At 45.4% G+C, this 20,649-nt stretch overlaps 1 protein-coding gene across 2 annotated transcripts in view; it reads left to right on the top strand.

The window, feature by feature from the left end:
- Window positions 1–20,649, top strand: part of pfkfb1 (6-phosphofructo-2-kinase/fructose-2,6-biphosphatase 1) — an 80,600-nt gene that overhangs the window by 11,125 nt on the left and 48,826 nt on the right. Inside the window, exon 2 of one of the 2 annotated variants that reach the window (XM_060937454.1) lies at window positions 6,518–6,639. The exons of the other annotated variant lie outside the window; for it this stretch is intronic. The gene's annotated coding sequence lies outside the window, so the exon portion shown is untranslated. The remainder of the gene's footprint in view (window positions 1–6,517; window positions 6,640–20,649) is intronic. 2 annotated transcript variants of the gene reach the window in all.

A 20,649-nucleotide genomic window follows, 5' to 3' on the forward strand; every position in this document is an offset into this window, starting at 1 on the left:
CCTCCAGCAAAAGCCAGGGTTCACAGAGAGCTTACAAAGCATCAAAGAGATCTCGTTGTTGAAAGGTATCAGTCAGGAGAAGGGTACAAAAAAAATTCCACAGCATTAGATATACCATGGAGCACAGTGAAGACAGTCATCAAGAAGTGGAGAAAATATGGGACAACAGTGACATTACTGAGAACTGGACATCCCTCCAAAATTGATGAAAAAGTCAAGTTGAAAAGTGGTCAGGGAGGCTGCCAAGAGTCCTACAGCAACACTGAAGGAGCTGCAGGAACTTCTGGCAAGTACTGGTTGTGTACTAGAGAGAAACTCACAATTTCCGGTTATGAGTGAACGCTGGCGCATTTGGCTGCCGCTAATCCCCGGTCCTGCATTTGTTTGATTGTTATTTTTAGCATTTTAAGTATTTTACTTTCACGCTATCTGTGTTTTATTTTCCCAAACCTTCTCTGGGAGATGGGTTTCTTATCTCACGCTTCCTTGAATGTCATCTGCAAATACTAGCCTAAACAATAACGTTACCTGTTGAGCGGATTCCAGGACTACCTGTGTCAGATATTTCCAACGCCCTCGGAAACCTGTTTGTTCTTGACATCCTAAGATAAGCCATCTGCTACTGCTGAAATCAGGATATAGACTGTGTACTGACTGGGGATTCATCTTATCTACCTGTCTGGACTTTAAAACGGGAGTTTACTGAACTGTTGGCCAAACTGATGGACTAGGCTACTACTAACGCTGACTACCCTGTATTACCTTGCGCGAGGCCTCTTAGATGTGTCTGCCTTAACTGTTCCTTTGGGTAACTCTCTTACTTGCTATGTGGGTAAGCGTCTTGTTAGAATAGGGTGACCAGACGTCCCGATTTGGGTTTGTGTGTCCCGAGTCCAGACAAAAGTCTGTCGGGACACGGATATGTCCCGGTTTTTGCCACTCGCGACGTTTGCGACTGAGCAGCGTGGGAATCATTAGCAGAGAAATGTCTGCATTTACTATTTTGATGAATTGACAGGAATCGCAAACTTTCCTGGTTACTGCCCCCTGGCCCTGTGGCATGGGTGTTTATTTAGCCACATTATTCCAGACAACAGAACGTGTTGCCATGCAACAATAAAATAAACATTAACTGGCGCGAATGTTCTTTGTCTAGCAGCCAGCAGCAGTAATGCTGCAGCAATTATGCCGAAAAGAAAATGTACCTTTTCCAAAGATTTACAGGGCACCTACCCCTTCCTCCGAGAGGTGCAGAACAATGCGCACGAAGCCTACTGCACACACTAAGTGTTTTGTTCTTGTACTGAGTTGGGTAGCCTATGCTGCAAATGCTGTGCGCTCCTGTGGGGGCTTTCCTCGGGCTGTCGCCCCTCTCCTCCTTTATTGCTGTTTTGTTTGAGTGTATATTTACGGAAGCCGAGAGAGGCCCTTCATATAATCTTTTTTTATTCACCTTGTTATCCCGAGGTAACGACATAATTAATTCAGGATCTTGAGAAAACACCACAACTAATTCAAGATCTCGAGAAAACAAAACCGTTATTCCGAGATCTCGAGAAAACAAAACAATTATTTCATGATCTCAGCTGGATCACTGTATCTCCGTCGGTAGAGGCGAAGCCGGGCCAGTCTTCTGCGGAGGTGCCGCGGACTAATTTTGAAATTATCCCTTATTAAAAGACTTAATGCAATCTCTCCCTGTGTCAACCTCTGATCAAAATATTGCCTTATTAGGTGATCGATTATTCCAGACATTCTAATGACCAAAGTTGTGTCTATACCATAGGTGGCCAACCCGCGGCTCGCGAGCCGCATGCGGCTCTTTGCCTGGTGTCATGCGGCTCTCACCTTCACGTCCAAGTTGGTGTTCGTTTGTGGTTTTATGTGCGTTTTCGCTTCACTGCAGTTAATTACGGTTATTTTATTAAAGGTGCTTCGCTTGGTTTCATTACGGTATTTTCACATCATGACAAATGCGCAGGTGCGTGAGATGATATGCTAAATTCCCCTACAAGTAGCACTTCTGCTGTGTGTGTGTATATGTGTGTACATTTGAGTATGTGAATGTGTGCTGATGTGAATTCAGATACACTACAGGCCAAAAGTTTGAACATACCTTCTCATTGAAGTAGCGGGTGACCGTTTGTGATGCTAACTGCGTGTGTGAGTATTGTGTGAGCCGCATGACACCAGGCAAAGAGCCGCATGCGGCTCGCGAGCCGCGGGTTGGCCACCTATGCTATAGTGCATACAATTTTAGAGATATAGCCTACATGTGCATATGCATTCTTCTTGGTGTTCTCACAAACAGGTGAAATAAATCAGTTTAAATTTGGCCTATGGACATAGCCTGGCCTATTCTCAGCCATTACAAAATCTGTTGTCTGACCATAATTTAACTGATCTGTATACCACTATGCTACTAGATAACAAAATGCCTGTTTGTTTTATTTCATGTGAGATGTTGACAAATGTGAGCTTCAACAAAATAAGAGCACCTCTCTGAGTGTCACGTTTACGTAAAAAAAAGGTGTGCGTGCACGAGCATGGTCGCGCGCAAAAGTGTCCCGGTTTCAGACTAGGGAAATCTGGTCACCCTATGTTAGAATGAACTATTGCTCTCCCTAGGGCTGGCTATTTCTGTTGCCTGCCCTCTGGAGTGTCAAGTCGTGTATCCTGTTGGCTAACATGTTAAGATCAGGACACAGGCATCTGGCTAGCTGCTCTGTGTGTAGCCTACATTTGTTTGCTTGGATGGTGACTTGTCACACGTAGGCTACTCTGTTCAAATGCGTGCAACAGTGATTCTACTCTGGCTCCTTGTTTTGATCTAAGTCACCTACACTGGCTTCACAGTGAGCCAAAACTTTCGCATCGGCTTTCCTGGGACTTCTCCATGGCGCTTAAATATTCATCTGCCTATCTGCACTATTTGGGGAATAAAACATATAAATTCCCTGACACTCTGCTTGCGCACAAACATTTTGGGTTCCTGCATCGGCCTAAATATATAAATAGGGGCTCTGGACGGACGTTTGCTCGCCACCAACATCCAAATTCATTTTTTGATTCATTTTGGAGCTGGATCGTAACATCAAGCAGACTGTCGTTGAGAGGCGCTCTGTTGACTTTACGAACTTGTGTTCCATAAATTTAGTTAAAACTTCACAGAATTGCCCTTCCTCAAGAAATGCACAGTTTGCTTTATTAAATGTGTGATCTCTTAATAAAAAAGCACCCTACATTAATGACTTGATCACTGATGTTGGCATAGATCTACTATGTTTTACTGAAATTTGGCAAATACCAAATGATCTTCTGGCTTTAAATGAAGCTACTCCTGTAGGATATGAGTATATGGAGAAGCCATGTTTAACTGGGGGGGGGCTTGCTGTGATCTATCGCTCCAGTTATAGGATTGTATCTATGCCCTTGCAGGATTTTTCATCATTTGAATGTCTTGCTCTGAAATTTACTGGTGGTCTACCTCTACTGCTTTTGCTCATTTACTGGCCTCCCAGAGTTTCCTCTGTTTTTATTAATGAATTGTCTGAGCTGCTTTCATCTGTCAGTGCTCTATGTCCATCTATACTGGTGCTTGGTGATTTGAACATTCATGTTGACTCAGATAACTGTGATTTTGCTAAAAACTTTGTGGCTGTCCTTGATTGTTTTGATTTCACCCAATATGTAGATTTTCCCACCCACTCAAAGGGTCATATCTTAGATCTTGTTTGTACCTCTGGCATCACACCATCAAATTTATATTCTAGAGATTTCTGTGTTTCTGATCACATGGCTATTTTATTTAATATTGCGGTCCCTGAGCCTCTCCATCGCAGGCGTGCATTTCGCACCATCACATACAGGAACACAAAAAACATAGTTACAGCTGATTTATTTGACACACTACATCCTATTCTGACCATTAAATCATTAAACTCATCCCCTGAGGAGTTAGTCATGCTCTACAACTCTCACCTTGCTGACTCTCTCAATCACCTTGCCCCCCTGAAGATGCGTACTGTCTCTTTTTCTCACTCTGCTTCGTGGTTCACACCTGAGCTTCGTAAAATGAAGTGCTGCTGGTCGGCAGCTGGAGAGACTTAGTCGTAAAACTGGCCTGACAGTTCATGCGCTGGCATACAGTGACCATGTCTCTGCCTACAAAGAGTCTCTAATTGATACCAAGACCAGCTATTACACCACCATCATTACCAGAGGCCAAGGAAACCCTAGAGCCCTTTTTTCTACTGTGAACAAACTTCTCTTGCCTGCTAAAAACTTTCCTCTTACTCCTTCCACTGATTTTTGTTGTAAATTTCTTGAATTTTTTTCAAAACAAAATTAGCTCTATATACAAGCAGATCAAATCCACTCCCATCACTCCCTCTAATGTCCCCTTTCCCTGTCCACCACCAGCTGGATCTTTCTCTGCTTTCTCATTAGTTGATGAGCAGTATGTCCTCGGCTTAGCATCTAAATCCAGGCCTACCACCTGTCTCCTCGACCCTATGCCCACCCCTTTGGTTAAGATTTGCCTGCCAGTTCTCTGCCCCCTGCCGGTCAAGATAATACTCGTCCCTTTCAACTGGATTAGTCCCTCAGGCTCTCAAAACAGCAGCCATCACGCCTGTCTTGAAAAAACTGGGAGCAGCTATTGATGATTTTAAAAATTATCACCCCATTTCTAATCTTCCCTTCATTGCAAAAGTCCTAGAGCATATTGTTGCCAATCAGCTCCAAGAGCATTTAGCCCAATACAATCTTTGGGAGAAGTTTCAGTCTGGGTTTAGGGCCATGCACAGCACCGAGACTGCCCTGGTCAAGGTTGTCAACGATTTGCTGTTAGCTGCTGACACTGGCCATGTCAGTATACTTGTTCTCCTCGACCTTACAGCAGCTTTTGACACTATGTCACAATCTTTTATTGAGCTGCTTAGAAACTCTGCTTGGCATCACTGGTTCTTCTTTAGCCTGGTTAAAATCTTATCTTACCATGAGAGAACAGTTTGTGTCAATTGGAGACTTTAGATCCCCTAAATCACCCCTCCTTCATGGTGTCCCTCAGGGCTCTGTCCTGGGACCCTTAATATTTGTAATATACATCCTCCCTCTTGGCCACATAATGCAGCATTATGGGCTGAACTTTCATTGTTATGCAGATGACGCCCAAATTTACATTCAAACCAAACCCTCTCACCCACTCCCTCCGTCCAATCTTGTCAACTGTCTAAATGCAGTTAACAATTGGATGGTGCAGAACTTTCTTAAATTAAATCAAGACAAAACAGAAGCCATCCTCATTTCCACCCCTTCTATCTTGGAAAAAAATGGAGCACTCACAGCTATCTATTCCTGGTTATTTCACCTTCACTACTGTTGAAGTAAGAAATCTGGGTGTTATTCTGGACTCTACTCTCTCTTTTGACTCACACATTAAAACTATTACTAAAACAGCTTTCTTTCACCTGAAAAATCTCTCCAAACTCCGTCCCTTTTTAACTTCATCTGCAGCTGAAACGCTTATACATGCTTTTATCACCTCAAGACTGGACTACTGCAATGCCCTACTCGATGGCATCCCAGCCAAGCGACTAAATAGGCTACAATATGTCCAAAACTCAGCTGCTAGGGTACTCACTCACACCAGGCCCTGGGATCATATTATTCTTATTCTCTACAACCTGCACTGGCTCCCAGTCAAATACCGCATCCAGTACAAAATTATCCTGCTTGTCTACAAATCCCTACATAACGTGGCCCCTCCCTATTTATCAAATCTCCTAACTCCATATCAGCTCTCTCTAAGTCTTCACTCCACAGATGTCCACCTATTAGCAGTCCCTTACTCTCGGCTCTGCTCTATGGGTGACAGGGCTTTCAGTGTTAATGGCCCTAAGCTGCGGAATGCCCTGCCACTAGCATTGCGCCAATGCTCAACACTGTCCACTTTCAAAAAAGAGCTAAAAACACATCTCTTTAGCTTGGCCTTTTCTCTCTGATTTTTAATAACGTTATTATTATTATTATTATTATTATTGATTTCTCGTGATCTTATTATTGTTGTTCTTATCCTATTGTTTTGCTTTTTATTGTTTGTTTTTTATTGTTCAGTGTCCTTGGGTACCTTGAAAGGCGCTTATAAATAAAATGTATTATTATTATTATTACTACTACTACTACTACTACTACATGTGACAATCTCCCGCATTCTCCATATGTCTGGACTATGGGGTAGGGTCAAAGAAAAACATCCAGGCCCGGCTAAATTTTGCAAAAAATAATAAATACATCAACTCTCCCGAAAGCATGTGGGAAAATGTTTTATGGTCTAATGAAACCAAAGTTGAACTTTTTGGCCACAGTTCCAAAAGGTATGTTTGGCTCAAAAAGTCAAGTCAAATCAAGTTTATTTTTATAACGCTTTTAACAATAGACATTGTCGCAAAGCAGCTTTACAGAATTTTAATGACTTTAAATATGAGCTAATTTTATCCTTAATCTTTCCCCAAAGAGCAAGCCTCTGCTGACAGTGGCAAGGAAAAACTCCCTCAGATGACATAAGGAAGAAACCTCAAGAGGAACCAGACTCAAAAGGGGAACCCATCCTCATTTGGGTGATAACAAACAGACAATGTGATTATAACATTTTGAACAGTTTTAACATGAAGTCTGTTTTGTTGAGGTTATAATTCTTCACTGATGGAAACTTGAGTGCAAAACTGTTCATGACAACTAGTCCTTAAGTTAGCAAGTCAGCTGTAGTCCTCAGCCATAAAAGCATTACTGTAAGTGTCCAGAGCATCTTCCAAGTGTGACTTTCAACTGTCCATATGGGGCCGTCCTCCACAGGAGCAATGTGATGAGACTCCAGTCAGACATAGGGCATCAGGATGGATCAGGTAGGTCTGAGGAGCAGAAGAGGTCAGCATCTCGATCTCAGGATTGACATGTAACTCAGAGGGATGGGGGGAGAAAAAGAGAAAGAGAAAACACAGGTTGTTAGGTACCGTATGCCAAATGTCACCTGATGATTAGGAACAGTATACATTTTGCTCTGCGTGCAAGCAGGGACTCTGGCAAAACTAACTATGACAGCATAACTAAAAGGGGAGAGCCAGAAGGTAACACAGGCATGAGGGAGCCCCGGGACATAAAGCAGCCAGCCACTACACCGTCAACAAACTTAAGTGAGCAAGCGAGTGGGGGACTGACAGCATCCATACATCCAGAGATTAAATTGGGCCGGAGCCCTCCGGAGCTCAGCTCTGCCTCCTCACCTCGGCAGTACAGCCAGTAGGAGCTGAGCTCCCTCTGCTTCAGTGTTTATAATAATAAGAAAGAAAGAAAGAAAGAAAGAAAGAAAGAAAGAAAGAAAGAAAGAAAGAAAGAAAGAACAACTTTATTCATCACACACTTGTGAAATTTCTTCTCTGCATTTAACCCATCTGAAGCAGTGAACACACACATGCACAATGAGCACACACATGTAGCATCCCCTAGCTGGCCTGGCTATGTGTTGGAGTGCGCTCCCCAAATCCATGTGTGGCGAAAGATCTCTCTCTCTAGAGTCAACTAATGCACTAATTTAGTTAATTAGGAATCACTTACAAGGTTACTGTTGGAACTAATCAGTGGTACTAATCATAGCACTAGGCTACCTTCATCTCATCTCATCTCATTATCTCTAGCCGCTTTATCCTTCTACAGGGTCGCAGGCAAGCTGGAACCCATCCCAGCTGACTACGGGCGAAAGGCGGCGTACACCCTGGACAAGTCGCCAGGTCATCACAGGGCTGACACATAGACACAGACAACCATTCACACTCACATTCACACCTACGGTCAATTTAGAGTCACCAGTTAACCTAACCTGCATGTCTTTGGACTGTGGGGGAAACCGGAGCACCCGGAGGAAACCCATGCAGACACGGGGAGAACATGCAAACTCTGCACAGAAAGGCCCTCGCCAGCCACGGGGCTCGAACCCAGACCTTCTTAATGTGAGGCGACAGCGCTAACCACTACACCACCGTGCCGCCCAGGCTACCTTCAATAACCCTTTAACATAATCCAAATGTCAAATTAATAAATAAACCTTGAAATCCAGTCTCTTTCGTAATGTATCGTAAACACTTTACATGAATTATGTACCTCAACTGAATGCTAACCTTTTTAGAATTTTCACACTTTTTACCCTTTACTCCTTTAATCTTAGTATTCAAATGTTACTACTGTATGAATTACCCAAATAAAATATCCACATATGCACAAAAACAAAGTTTAACTATTTACTTAAAATTAGATTTACATATATACATTCAAGCAATATGCTTCAAAACACAAAATATTTTTTTCTTTTCAGTTCAGTTCTTTCAAAATAGTTCGGTTCACTTTCAATTGCAAATCAACTCAAAAGTCTCACTTCAGTAGCGATAGAAAAAATAAAATCCATAGGCTAAACCTTATCCTAAAGCCGGCAGTTTATAAACCTAAACTGAAATATTACCAAATAACGAAAAGGGTACCCAACCACACCAAGGTGTCAGTCAGAGAAAGATGCAGGCCTGTAGTGTGGCTTGGGAGCGGAGAGACCTAAAACAACATGGCCTCTTCAAGCCGTGGCGCATGAAATAAAACTCACTGCTGCTGTCACTGTCGTCATCACCGTCAGCCTCTCGGTAGCCTTGCAGCGCTGGCAGTGCTGGGGGAAACCGGCGTCGTCGTCACAGCCAAACAAATGTGCCTCCGAGGATTGGAATCTGCTGGTCTGAACACTGAAGTAGGGCTGGGCAGGCCACTCGCTTGCACAGTCCAAGTAGAACTCCAACGAGTGAAGTCGGGTTGACTAGCACTCATGGTATCCTTGCGGGAAACTTTTAGCCAAAGTATTCCATATAAATTGCGTGTAACACTACTATGCTCAGGCAGAATGTCCATACGCGACTCACTGTCCGTTTGTCACTCAACATTTACCCTTACATACATAAAATTAGCATCTTGCCAACTCTACAGTTCATCAGTGTCACTGCGTAACTCCTTACTCCTCTCTCATTCTCTCCCGCTCGCTCTTCTCCTCACTACCACCATTTCCTGTTCCTTCTCGACCTCCAACCCCAACTCTGATTGGCCAACATAACAGGTAAGTGCTTTACAAACTTAATTCTTTTCACATGTACACAGTTTTCACAGTTTTAACATAACATTCACATTTTAAAAGTCAATAAACAAAATAAAAATGAAAATAAAATATCACTTAGGAATTCAATAACTCCAAATTCCCACAGGGCTACACATACATACCCAGAGCAGTGGGCAGCCATGCTAACAGAGCCCAGGGAGTAGTTGGGAATCAGGTGCCTCGCTCAAAGGCACCTCAGCCCAAGGCGGTCCCATATTAACCTAACCGCATGTCTTTGGACTGTGGGGGAAACCGGAGCAAACCCACAGACACAGGGAGAACATGCAAACTCCACACAGAAAGGCCCTCACCGGCCACTGGGTACGAGCCCAGAACCTTCTTGCTGTGAGGCGACCATGCTAACTACTTACACCACCATGCCGCCCACAATGTGATACTTTTATTCATTTTCATCTACTCTAAAAACACAATCAATATGAGAGTTCGTCAATAATGATTTAGACAACAAAAAAATAAGCTAAACTGAATTACACCCATCAATTTAAAAAAAAAATTTTCATTGGAATTATCATTGAATAGACATGCGCTGCTAGAATGCTTGACATCACACAGCATCATCATACATTTAATGTTAAGGTTAATGGACTTCAGCTCGAGAAATTGGCACCACTGTTTTCTATCAGTCCGTCATTGTGGCAGCGGGGGCGTGGTCAAGCGTCGGTCTGTGACCGGAGGGCGGAGTCAGGGAAGGTAAGTGGCAGAATCACTGCACCTGATGTTAATTAATGTGTTTGTGTGTCTTCCCCAGTGACCGCGCCCTATTTAAGGAGAGAGAGCGAGAGCAGAGGGAGCTCTCTCCCCAACCAGATGACTTGTGTGTGTGTGCGCGGGTGTGGCTGGGAGAGTCAAAGTTTGCACTGAAAAGTGAAAATAAAAAGAGTTTTGTGAACTCAGTTCTGGCCTGCCGTCTTCTGTGCTCCACCCACCCATATGAACTGTCACAGTAGTGCCGAAACCCGGGACTGAGCACAGAAGAGAACAGCCCCATGGAGTCCTCCCCCTTCCCAGACCTGATCCATGCCCTCACCACGGCCCAACAGAGCCAGCACCAGGTGCTGCTCGCCCTCCGAAAGGAGCAAGAACAACGGTTCAAGGCCCTGGTGCTGGCGCAACAGGAAGATCATCGGGCGTTCCGGCACCTCCTCGCGTCGGCGGGGTCCACCAACTCCACCACCGCGGGCCCTTCCCCCCTCACCCTAACGAAGATGGGCCCGCAGGATGACCCCGAGGCCTTCCTCACGCACTTTGAGCAGGTAGCAAAGACCTCGGGGTGGCCGGTGGAACAGCGCGCGGCGCGCCTCCTCCCCCTGCTAATGGGAGAGGCGCAGCTGGCCACGCTACAGCTCCCCGCTGACCGCCGGCTGGCCTATGCGGACCTTCGCCGGGCCATCCTCCAGCGTGTGGGGCGCACCCCCGAGCAACAACGTCAGCGCTTCCGGGCTTTGCACTTGGAGGAAGTCGGCCGGCTGTTCGCATTTGGCCAGCAACTCCGGGACGCCTGCTGGCAGTGGTTGAGGGCCGACAACCGCGACGCCGAGCGAATCATCGACCAGGTGGTACTGGAGCAGTTCATCGTGCGTTTACCAGCAGGAGCCGCAGAGTGGGTCCAGTGCCACCGCCCGGCGTCGCTGGATCAGGCAATCGAGCTGGTGGAGGACCATTTGGAGGCTGTCCCGATGGCAGGACAGCAGACAACCTCTTCTCTTCTCTCCTCTCTCTCTCTTCCTGTGTCTCCTCCTCGCCCATTCCCCCACCACGGAGGTGGGGGCCGGCGCCACCCCAGCCGGCCCGCCGCACCCGCGGTGCCCTCCCGTTTCTCCCTTCTATGTCTGTCTCTCCCCCCCCTCAGGTGAGTGAGCCCCAGAGCACTAGTGCAGAGAGGAAGCCTGGGCCGGTTTGCTGGCGCTGTGGGGAGCCGGGCCACCTCCAACAGCAGTGCTCGGTAATGGAAGTGGACGCGGTGGTTCGGATCCCCGACGCGCCAGGAGCCGCCCTCGATCGGGCCGGAGCGTATCGCATACCGGTGAGTATCCAAGGGGATACATATCAGGCGTTGGTGGATTCTGGTTGGAATCAGACCTCAATCCACCAAAACCTGGTGCAAGACGAAGCATTGGGGGGAGCACAATTGGTGAAGGTGTTGTGTGTGCATGGGGATGTTCACAACTACCCTTTAGTGTCGGTCCACATTTTTTTTTGAGGGGAAAAATTTATAGTAAAAGGCGGTGGTTAATCCTTACCTTACCCACTCGATAATTTTGGGGACGGATTGGCCGGGATTTGGGGAATTAATGAGTCATCTAGTGAAGAGTGGGTCCTACCATAGTTTAGTAGGGGGAGGTCCCGGTGTCGCGTTGGCAGAAGCAGCTGTCACAGAGCCGTCTATGTCAGCTCTGCGTCAGAGTGAGGAGCCGCCGGCTCCTCCTCTCTCTATTGGGGAATCCCTCGTGGATTTTCCATTAGAGCAGTCGCGAGACGAGACTCTGCAGCATGCGTTTGACCAAGTGAGAGTAATCGATGGTCAAACGCTTCAGCCAAACACCACCCTGTCCTTCCCCTACTTCGCAATTATGAAGGATAGATTGTACCGAGTGATGCAGGACACTCAGACTAAAGAGCGAGTCAAGCAGCTTTTGATTCCGAAGAGCTGCCGGGAATTGGTATTCCAGGCGGCTCACTTTAATCCCATGGCTGGACACTTAGGGCAGGATAAAACACTAGCCCGAATAATGGCCCGGTTCTATTGGCCAGGGATTCGCGGCAATGTCCGTAGGTGGTGTACGGTGTGCCACGAATGCCAGTTAGTAAATCCAGCGGCCATTCCAAAAGCACCTTTGCGCCCTCTCCCATTAATCGAGACCCCGTCCGAAAGAATTGGGATGGATCTCGTCGGGCCATTAGATCGGTCAACACGAGGGTACCGCTTTATATTACTTCTGGTGGACTATGCAACGCGATACCCAGAAGCGGTGCCTCTTCGCAATATCTCAGCACGCAGTATTGCAGAAGCGCTCTTCCACGTCATCTCCTGAGTTGGAATCCCGAAAGAGATTCTGACTGACCAAGGCACCTCGTTTATGTCACGTACACTGAATGAACTGTATGGGTTGTTGGGTATTAAGCCGATCCGCACCAGCGTGTATCACCCACAAATGGACGGTTTAGTTGAACGGTTCAATTGCACCCTCAAGAATATAATTAAAAAATTCGTAAGTGAGGATGCACGTAATTGGGATAAATGGCTCGAACCCTTGCTATTTGCAGTGCAAGAGGTCCCCCAAGCCTCCATGGGGTTCTCCCCATTTGAATTGTTATATGGGCGTAAGCTACTCGGCATTCTAGATGTGCTGTGGGAAAATTGGGAGGAGGGACCTTCACCAAGTAAAAATGAAATCCAATACGTTATTGACCTGCGTGCAAAACTCCACACACTCACCAACCTAACCCAGGAGAATTTGCGGCAGGCCCAAGAACGACAAACCCGCCTGTACGACAAGGGTACGCGGCTTAGATAGTTCGCACCGGGAGATAAAGTACTCATACTGTTGCCCACATCGAGCTCCAAATTAGTCGCCAAGTGGCAAGGACCCTTTGAGGTCACACGGCGAGTCGGGGATGTCGACTATGAGGTGAGGCGAACGGACAGGGGTGGGGCGCTACAGATTTACCACCTCAATCTGCTCAAACTCTGGAATGAGCGGGTCCCCATGGCGTTGGTGTCGGTGGTTCCAGAGAAGGCAAAGCTGGGGCCGGAGGTTCAAAAAGGAACATTGGCATCGCGTACCTCTCCAGTCCCCTGTGGAAACCACCTCTCCCCGACCCAACTCGTGGAGGTTGCCCAGTTGCAGACCGAGTTTTCGGATGTGTTCTCGCCCCTGCCCGGCCGCACCAACCTCATAGAGCACCACATTGAGATGCCCCCGGGGTGGTAGTGCGTAGCTGCCCTAACAGGCTACCCGAACACAAGAAAAAAGTGGTTCGGGAAGAACTCGAGGCCATGCTCGAAATGGGCATCGTCGAGGAGTCCCACAGTGACTGGAGCAGCCCAGTGGTCTTGGTACCCAAGGCCGACGGGTCGGTCCGGTTCTGTGTAGACTATAGAAAAGTCAACGCGGTGTCTAAATTCGACGCATACCCAATGCCTTGTATTGATGAGTTGCTCGATCGACTAGGCACGGTTCACTTTTACTCGACACTGGATTTAACAAAGGGTTATTGGCAGATCCCCTTGACTCCATTATCCCGAGAAAAAACAGCCTTTTCCACACCGTTTGGCTTGCACCAATTTGTCACACTTCCTTTTGGGCTGTTTGGGGCGCCCGCTACGTTTCAGCGGCTGATGGATAGGGTCCTCCGCCCCCATGCCACCTATGCGGCCGCCTACCTCAACGACATCATTATCTATAGTAATGACTGGCCGAGGCGCTTCCAACATCTGAGGGCCGTCCTTAGGTCGCTGAGGCGAGCGGGTCTCACAGCCAACCCGAAGAAGTGTGCGATTGGGTTGGTGGAAGTACGGTATCTGGGCTTCCACTTGGGCAATGGGCAGGTGCGTCCCCAAATTAACAAGACAGCAGCAATTGTGGCCTGCCCGAGGCCCAAGACCAAAAAGGGGGTGAGACAGTTCCTGGGGCTGGCTGGCTATTATCGTAGGTTTATACCTAATTATTCGGATGTCACCAGCCCGCTGACTGATCTGACTAAAAAGGGGGCACCAGATCCGGTCCAGTGGACGGAGCAATGCCAGCGAGCTTTTTCTGAGGTAAAGGCTGCACTGTGTGGGGGGGCCACTTTTACACTCCCCTGACTTTTCTCTCCCCTTTATGTTACAGACGGATGCGTTGGACAGAGGGCTGGGGGCTGTTTTGTCCCAGGAGGTGGAGGGGGAGGACTGCCCAGTGTTGTACATCAGTAGAAAGTTGTCGGTGTGTGAGGGGCGCTACAGCACCATTGAAAAAGATGCTTAGCAATCAAGTGGGCGGTCCTCACCCTCCGTTACTACCTGCTGGGACACCCTTTCACCCTCTGTTCGGACCAAGCGCCCCTCCAGTGGCTCCACCGCATGAAGGATGCCAACACGCAGATCACCCGTTGGTATCTGGCACTCCAACCCTTTAACTTCAAGGTGATCCACAGACCGGGGGCGCAGATGGTTATGGCGGACTTCCTCTCCCGTCAATGGGGGGGGGGGGGGGGGAGTCGGCTGCAGGCCGGATGGCCATCCGGCCTGAGTCGGGCGGTGGGGGTATGTGGCAGCGGAGGCGTGGTCAAGCGTCGGTCTGTGACTGTAGGGCGGAGTCAGGGATGGTAAGTGGCAGAATCACTGCACCTGATGTTAATGCGTTTGTGTGTCTTCCCCAGTGACCGTGCCCTATTTAAGAAGAGAGAGCAAGAGCAGAGGGAGCTCTCTCCCCAACCAGACGACTTGTGTGTGTGCACACGCGCGTGTGTGGCTGGGAGAGTCAAAGTTTGCACTGAAAAGTGAAAATAAAAAGAGTTTTGTGAACTCAGTTCTGGCCTGCCGTCCCTCTGTGCTCCACCCACTCATACGAACTGTCACAGTCATACTTTATATGAGGATTTATGTCGTACGAAGTTGTAACTATCTGCTAAACACGATGCCTTAGCAAAGCAGACAGAGGTAAGTCATGGAAAGTTTATTTTGTCTTTAGTTAAGAAACTTTCTCAGGCAAAATATACTAGTGCAGCAGATGACATAAGTACCGTTAGCTAACACTGACAGACAGGATACTAGTCGAAAAATTCACGCCTCCATTTGCTGAAGTTCAGATCTTTTTGTCTGTAGTTCTGTCATATTTTATCTTCATTTACTAAGTTGTAGCTGTTTTCTGTGTTTTTAGCTTTCAGGTAAATCTCAGAAAATTGAGTTAGCTAATTTAATGGATGCCTGCTAACCTATCTTTGCGCATGGAATGCTAGCAAACCTCCCTTGTGATAGTGAGAACTGGCAGCCTGGACTTTTCCGTTGACTCGCGTGCTCCACTCCCAATCCAATGCTGCTTTGGGGTACTAAGACTAGACTAAATAACAAAATTAAACGATTCAGACATCCCTAGTCTCCCAGACTCTCTGGGAGTCTCCCGTATTTAGACAGTGGCCCTCGCGTGCCCGTGAGTGATAACATTTCCCGTAAGCCGTTTTTTTCATTCCCGCTAAAGAAGCTATCATTTTAAAGACGAAATGATTTGATGATGAGAGAGATAGAGGTCGTCTGTTAAGGTATATGTCTGCAAAAATACCATACAGGACTGATCACACTCTCTCTCTCCCTCGCTTCCCCCGTCTCACCATCTCCCACTCGCAAATTTCACTTGCGAGTGGGAGAAGCCGTCAGAAGCAGTGGCAGAGGCAGCGCGAGTGAGTGAAGGTAAGTTGGGGGGAGCGAGGGAGAGAGAGTGTGTGAGCATCAGTCCAGACATGTGGAATCCAACCAAACATGTTAAGCAGTGGGTTATGACCCGGAGGTCGGCAGACCATATAGCATGTAGACAGAGACAGGAAAGGCAGGAGAAACTTGATGTAAGTCCTATTTGGAAAGTTATAAATTAAATTGTAATGACTGGCTATTGCTGATATGTGGTTTGATGTTGTGACATGTAAGTAAGTTTAGCAAACAATTGATTTGATTGATGTAGATTTATGGTGCGAGATGTAAAGAACTATTGTTAATATGTGAATTGATGGTGTGAGATGTAAACAAGTAATGCAAATAATAGTGTAGATTGATGAGATGTAAATAACTATTGCTAATATGTGAATTGGTGGTGTATATTGTGAATAAGTTTTACAAATTACAGTGTAGATTGATGGTGAAACATAGGCTTAATAAGTTACCAATATGTGCATTGATGTGAGATATAAATAAGTAGGCCATAAGTTGATAAAATGTATTAAACCGATGGTGCAATAAATAAGAATGTTTTTAGAGATATTGACCACTGTGAGTGAAGAAGGGCTCCCCCTCTTTACAAAAGCCAATTTAACCACTGCATACATCCCAGTTTACCAAAACACTATGTCTGAGGACCTTCCAGATCTACTCCTTTACCTCATAAACACCATTAACAAATGGCTTGACTAAACAGATATGTTTTCAGCCTAGACTTAAATGCTGAGACTGTGTCTGGTTCCCAAACACTACTTGGAAGGCTGTTCCATAACTGTGGGGCTTTGAAAGAAAAGGCTCTGCCCCCTGATGTAGCCTTCACTATACGAGGTACCAACAGATAGCCTGCACCTTTTGATCTAAGTAGACATGGCGGGTCATAAAGGACCAGAAGTTCATTCAGTTACTGTGGCGCAAGACCATTCAGTGCTTTAAAGGTCAATAGCACTGGCGCCATCTGCAGGGGGGCACAGACCTTTTTGACTCCCCAAAGATAAAGTTGGGGGGGCAAAAACACCCCAATAATGAAACGTGAAAAAGTAGTAAACAGTACAGATGAATATGTTAACTGACGATTGAAACCAACTAAACAAATAATAGCCTAGCTTTGAATGCAAAATAAGTAATCTATAGAAACGTCACCTAAAATGTTATGATCGGACATGACCCGCCCCCTTTTCCACTTGCAATATTCCAATGTTTGGCAGTGAGTGATTGACAGGTTGCACTCCACAAAATTTACACTGCGTAGCACTAGGCCTACGCGGCCCAGGCAAAAATAAATAAATAAATAAATAAATAAATAAGGGCGGCACGGTGGTGTAGTGGTTAGCGCTGTCGCCTCACAGCAAGAAGGTCCTGGGTTCGAGCCCCGGGGCCGGCGAGGGCCTTTCTGTGTGGAGTTTGCATGTTCTCCCCGTGTCCGCGTGGGTTTCCTCCGGGTGCTCCGGTTTCCCCCACAGTCCAAAGACATGCAGGTTAGGTTAACTGGTGACTCTAAATTGACCGTAGGTGTGAATGTGAGTGTGAATGGTTGTCTGTGTCTATGTGTCAGCCCTGTGATGACCTGGCGACTTGTCCAGGGTGTACCCCGCCTTTCGCCCGTAGTCAGCTGGGATAGGCTCCAGCTTGCCTGCGACCCTGTAGAAGGATAAAGCGGCTAGAGATAATGAGATGAGATGAGATAAATAAATAAATAAATAAAATGGTTTGTTGTGTAGCAACCAAGGCAGCACTACTGAGGTGAAAAGTTCTGTGTGGCCTCCCGCAACCGTTTTCACTGAACAGTGAACATAGAAATGAAGCAAAATGGACAAGTGGATTATCCGAACCAACAGGCCGGCAGCCACCAGCGATGAAGGTGATCATGTTGTGCAGAATTTGGACACTGAAGTCTGTGTTAAAGCCGATGCGGATATATGAGTTTAACGCACTTAAGCCTTTTTATGGCGTATGGTGCACGTTTTTTTTTTTGCACTATTCTTGTCAGTTGTCTGCCGAATTCATCTCAAAGAAAATTGCATTAAACTAAATTTGTTTATTGAATAAATTGTGTTTCATACAATGTTTAAAGTCGTGAGATTTTTTTAATGCATCATAAGTTATGGTTAAAATGGGCGCTTCCCACTTGCAACGGTGAATAGTAATGAATGAAAATGACTTACAACTGAGTCTTTGATATTCAACTACATACACTGCCGACGTCATGACGTCACGGTGCAAGAACATAATTCTGACCCCCCAATGTTGACATGAAGTTGGCGCCTATGGTCAATAGTAGTATTTTATAATCAATACAAAATTTGATTGGGAGCCATTGCAGTGTGGATATGACAGGGGTGATGTGGTCATATTTTCTAGTTTTAGTAAGGACTCTTGCTGCTGCATTTTGAACTAACTGGAGCTTGTTTATGCACTTTATGCACATCCAGACAGTAAGGCATTACAATAATCCAACCTGGAGGTAACAAAAGCATGAACTAGTTTTTCCGCGTCATGTAGTGACATTAAATTTCTTATCTTAGCAATATTACTGAGATGAAAGAAAGCTATCCGGGTGATGTTATCGATATGAGTTTCAAATGAAAGACTGGGGTCAATAATCACCCTGAGGTCTTTTACTGCTGTGCATGAATAAAAAGGCCATCCAGAGTTACTGTGTAATCAGAAAAACTACTTCTAGCTGCATGTGGTCCTAGTACAAATACTTCTGTCTTGTCAGAGTTAAGCAGAAGGAAGTTAATAAGCATCCAGTGTCTAATGTCCTTTACACATTTCTCAATTCTATTAAGCTGGTGTCTCTCATCTGGTTTTGCAGAAACATACAACTGTATGTCATCAGCATAACAGTGGAAACTAATACCATGCTTACGAATAATATCACTCAGAGGTAACATATCTAAAGAAAAAAGCAGTGGGCCTAAGACAGAACTTTGTGGAACACCAAATTTTACCTCAGTATGTCTAGAAAAATCACAATTTACGTCAACATACTGATAGCGATCAGTTAAATAAGACCTGAGCCAGGAGAGGGCCATTCCCTTAACTTCCACAACATTTTCTAGTCTATCCAAAAGACTAGAATGATCAATGGTATCAAATGCTGCACTAAGGTCAAGCAACACAAGCAGCGAGACACAGCCCTGATCAGATGCCAACAGTAGGTTATTTAGTACTTTAACCAGAGCTGTCTCAGTGCTATGAAGGGGTCTAAATCCTGACTGATATGTTTCATGGATGTTATTCCTATGTAAATATAAGCATAACTGCTGTGCCACAGCTTTTTCTAGGATCTTGGAGATAAAGGGGAGGTTTGATATTGGCTGATAATTGGACAGCTGACAGGGATCAAGGTCAGGTTTTTTAATCAGGGGTTTGATAACTACAAGTTTAAAGGATTTGGGTACATAGCCAATCCTAAGAGAAGAATTTATTATTTTTAGAAGCAGTTCAATTACTTTAGGTATTATCTGTTTGAATAGATGTGTAAGTAAGGGATCTAGTATGCAAGTTGAGGCTTTTGATGCAGAGATTAATGAAAGTAGTTCGATTTCTCTAAGGGGAGTAAAACATTGTAATTGCTGATCTGATACAGTTATATTGTTAACTATAAAAAACAACACTGCGCATCACCAAAAGAACACCATACCCACAGTGAAGTGTGGTGGTGGCAGCATTATATTTTGAGGTTGTTTTTCTTCAGCTGGAACAAGGGCTTTAGTTAAGGTGGAGGGAATTATGAACAGTTCTAAATACCAGTCAAATTTGGCCCAAAACCTTCAGGTGTCTGCTAGAAAGATGAAGATGAATTTCATATTTCAGCACGACAATGACCCCAAGCATACATCGAAATCAACAAAAGAATGGCTTCACCAGAAGAAAATTAAAGTTTTGGAATGGCCCAGCCAGAGCCCAGACCTAAATACAATTAAAAATCTGTGGGGTGACCTGAAAAGGGCTGTGCACAAGAGATGCCCTCGCAATCTGACAGATTTGGAGTGCTTTTGCAAGGAAGAGTGGGCAAATATTGCCAAGTCTAGATGTGGCAGGCTGATAGACTCTGACCCAAAAAGACTGAATGCTGTAATTAAATCAAAAGGTGCTTCAACAAAGTATTAGTTTAAGGGTGTGCACACTTGTGCAACCAGCTTATTGTATGTTTTTTATTTTTTATGTTCCCCCCCCCCCAATAGATTTGTTTGTTTTTCAATTGAATTGTACAGGTTATAGGTCACATTAAAGGTGGGAAAAGTTTCGAAATTATTTATCGTGGTCTCATTTTTTTTTACATCAGAAAAACCTATTGTGTTAATGGGGTGTGTACACTTATATCTATCTATCTATCTATCTATCTATCTATCTATCTATCTATCTATCTTGCCATCCATTCATTTTGTCTTGGTATTAACCAAAGGCTAATTCTCAAATTAATTTAAAATATAGCATAATATGATACTCTAAATCAGCATTGATCTACACCTTAATTTACTTGTTTATTTTTAAACATAGATTATTTGTCTTACCAGTTTTCTTTGACTGAAATCATGAAGTGTTTTCCAATGAAACACGGTATAAACACAGAGCTATGCGCTTCAGGCACGCCGAGAAATTGTAAGAATGTTCACATTAGCTAACTAGCTAACTGCTAGCAGGTAGCTAAAAATAAAAAGGTGCTTTCATGTTTTAGACCGTGAGTTGGCCTAGTGGTTAATGTGTCCACCTCTCGACTGGGAAATTGCAGGTTCTACTTAGAGTCGGCCATACCAAAGACCATTATTAAAATGGTACCTACCGCCATTTGGCAAGGCACCACAGTACAGATGGAGTTAAACTCTCATGGCTACTGGAGGACCAGCCCCCCACCGTAACCCTAGCTATGTAATGTATGTACCGGTAATAGAAATGGAGCTCGATGCCACCCAATGCACCTTAAGGGCCTGGTTAGTACTGGGATGGGAAACTGCCTGGGAAGACATGGGAGGGACTTTGACTTATGTTTTATTACATAAAAAGTCAAAGTCATTTGACTTTTTATGTA

This window comes from Neoarius graeffei, chromosome 13 (genome assembly GCF_027579695.1).
Source record: "Neoarius graeffei isolate fNeoGra1 chromosome 13, fNeoGra1.pri, whole genome shotgun sequence".
NCBI classification, from domain to species: Eukaryota; Metazoa; Chordata; class Actinopteri; order Siluriformes; family Ariidae; genus Neoarius; species Neoarius graeffei.